Below are 3,015 nucleotides of genomic sequence, written 5' to 3' on the forward strand. Positions count from 1 at the left end.
AGCATTATTATAATGAGGACAATACTGCACCAGCTCCTCAAACTTCGAAGCGTAATCAGCCACAGACATGTTACCCTGCTTCAGTCCTAGAAATTCCATCTCCTTCTTACATCGCACATCAGCAGGAAAATATTTCTCCAGAAAGGCCGTCTTGAACCTTTCCCAAGTCATCTCAGCACCTGGTACTTCAATTCTCTAGCGAGTGTTATCCCACCAGTTTTCAGCCTCTTCAGATAACATATGCGTACCAAACTGCACCTTCTGTGCTTCAGTACACGTCATCACCCGGAAAATCTTCTCAATTTCCTTCAGCCAAACCTGAGCACCATCTGGATCATAGCGCCCTTTGAATGTAGGAGGGTTATTCTTCAGAAACCTTCCCAAATTCTTAAACTCGTCGACCGGCGGATTCTGCTGCGCCTGCATAGCCTGTGCCATAGCAGCCAAAGCCTCAGCAATCGCACGGTCATTTTCTCCCGCCATACTCTGCACAACACAACCACAACCGTTAAATATCGACAGTGTCATTTACACTAATCGACCAACAGGGAAAACCTTACATTATGACTCGACTGGACTGACAATGCTCTGATACCACTAATGTAACACCCTTCTACCCAAACGACATATTTAAATATATTATCAGAGTACAACATGTAGAAGAGTTTACATTTCTTACAACATAACACTTATTGCATTACAACATAAAACATATTATTTAATATTTAAAACTTCGCAGCGGACAACAACCTTATTATTATAATTCATAATAATATTTCAACATTATCTCAACAAAACATCTCAACATTTAGTCATCATAAACAACGTAATTAATAACCAACTATCTATCGAATCCCATAACCCCGGTGTCACATGACCAGAGCATTTGACTCGACTCTGTAGAATGACTCTACACTTATTCTTCAAACCTCAACAATAGCTACTCCGCTTTATCTGCACATTGCTCATCATAGATGAACATAAACACATGCAGAAGGGGTGAGAATTACATTATTAAATAATAATATAACGACAGAAATATAAATATAAATATATTTCACATTTGCCAACACAGCTCATCATAATCATCATAATCAACATACTCATGAACATCAACAAAACAACATATCAATTGCAATGCACACACCCATGCATGACTCAACACGACTCGGTATACCCATTTTGTGACCAACTACAGGATCACCACTCCCAGATTCATCACCATAGAATCCGAGTTCCCCGCAAGGAACCAAGCCTCTCAACAAGCCCGGAGTCAACAACATCATTGGAACTCAGTCCGTTCATCACTAGGCATCGGCCTTTCATGAATGCATGCACACCAATCATGCATCATAATCAACATATCAACAACAGCATCATATAGTCATGTTATTATCATCATTAATAGCATGGCATACAACTCAACAAAACAACAACAACATTACAACGATATCACATCGTTACATAACACATTTACAACTAAACACATAAATTCAACATATCATCATCGTAAACACCTCATACACCATCATATAATCACTGTTAATTGTTTATAATACAATTACAGCGACTTACTAAGAGTCTCGCAACTCAACGTATTCAAAACTCACCAACATTAGCTTCTGCATTTCTCCAGTTCGCGCCGCCAACATAGGGACGCGCCGCGAACTCCTCCATTTCTCCAGGTCGCGCCGCGAACGAAGGATCGCGTCGCGAACAATTAATTCGCTTCAGTACGCGCCGCGAAGCAGGGTTCGCGCCGCGAACGATGCGTTACAGAACTCCTCTGAATCCTGCCCAGTTCGCGCCGCGAACTGGGCTTCGCGCCGCGAATCGCGCGCGACAGAAGCCCTCTGCTGAGGAAACCAGCGCAGCTTTGCTTCTCTACTCGCCATAACTCATACCCCACAGCTAACAACCCAATATCAACATTTAACCGTCATATATACATAACATACTTCGATTATAATGCGTATAACTCAACGAAACTCACAGATCGGAGAATTTCCATCAAAACCCCAACTTTCCCAATCTCCCTAAAATCCCCAAAATCCATCAACAATCCAACATATATCATGAATTTGCTCGCATATTATCGTTTAATAAGGTTCAGACCCCTTACCTCTTTGGATTGAAGGAAGTTCTGAGCACTCTTTGGCCTTTTCCTCTTCCTTCTCTTTCTCTTCGGCGTTTTTCCCTTCCCTGACTCTGAGGCAAAATACGTGAAAAAAATTTCTGAGTTCTCACTTTGGCCTCTTATATCCAATTCCACTTTTACCCTTCCACTCTTCATATTCCATTTATTTATTTAATTATTATTAAAATAAATAACATCTATAATAATAATAATAATAATCCAATAATATTTCCAATTAATTAAGTAAATTAATAAATATTATATTAATTCAAATTAAATAATTAGCCTTATTTTATCGGGGTGTTACACTTTTGATTTTTAAATTTTCTTTTCATAACACTTATTTTGAATTGAATCTTTAAGTCAAATTTGACCACTTTTGTATTCACTTCCAATTGGTAAATATAACCCATTCAAACTTCTTTTTCGTGGTTCCAATGGCCACTTCTTTAATCAAATTTTCCATAACCTTTAGCTATTAGGTTTGAGTTATCCTTGTGGTAGATGTAATACTCACCTATATCCTTAGTGATGGACAATGAGTCTTCCATGCTTATTATAGGGTTAACCCCCTCACTAGCATTGGAAATAAGGATCAACACAGACGAGTGTTGTAAATTAATATGAACGAATATTGAAAAAATATATCAACACAAACGAGTGTTGGAAATCAATACAAACGAGTATTGAAAAAAGAGAGATCAACACGTACGAGTGCTGGAAATTAATACAGACGGGTATTCAAAAAAAGGGAGATCAACACAAACGAGTGTAGTTGTATGAAATGCTTGGATCAAACATTGCATTGGTCATGGAGGACGTGTGGGTTAAGCAGATATAATATGACCTTGTTGCTTGCAAAAATTAGAGAACTTTTT

The sequence above is a fragment of the Lathyrus oleraceus genome, chromosome 7, assembly GCF_024323335.1.
Source record: "Lathyrus oleraceus cultivar Zhongwan6 chromosome 7, CAAS_Psat_ZW6_1.0, whole genome shotgun sequence".
In the NCBI taxonomy this organism is placed as follows: domain Eukaryota; kingdom Viridiplantae; phylum Streptophyta; class Magnoliopsida; order Fabales; family Fabaceae; genus Lathyrus; species Lathyrus oleraceus.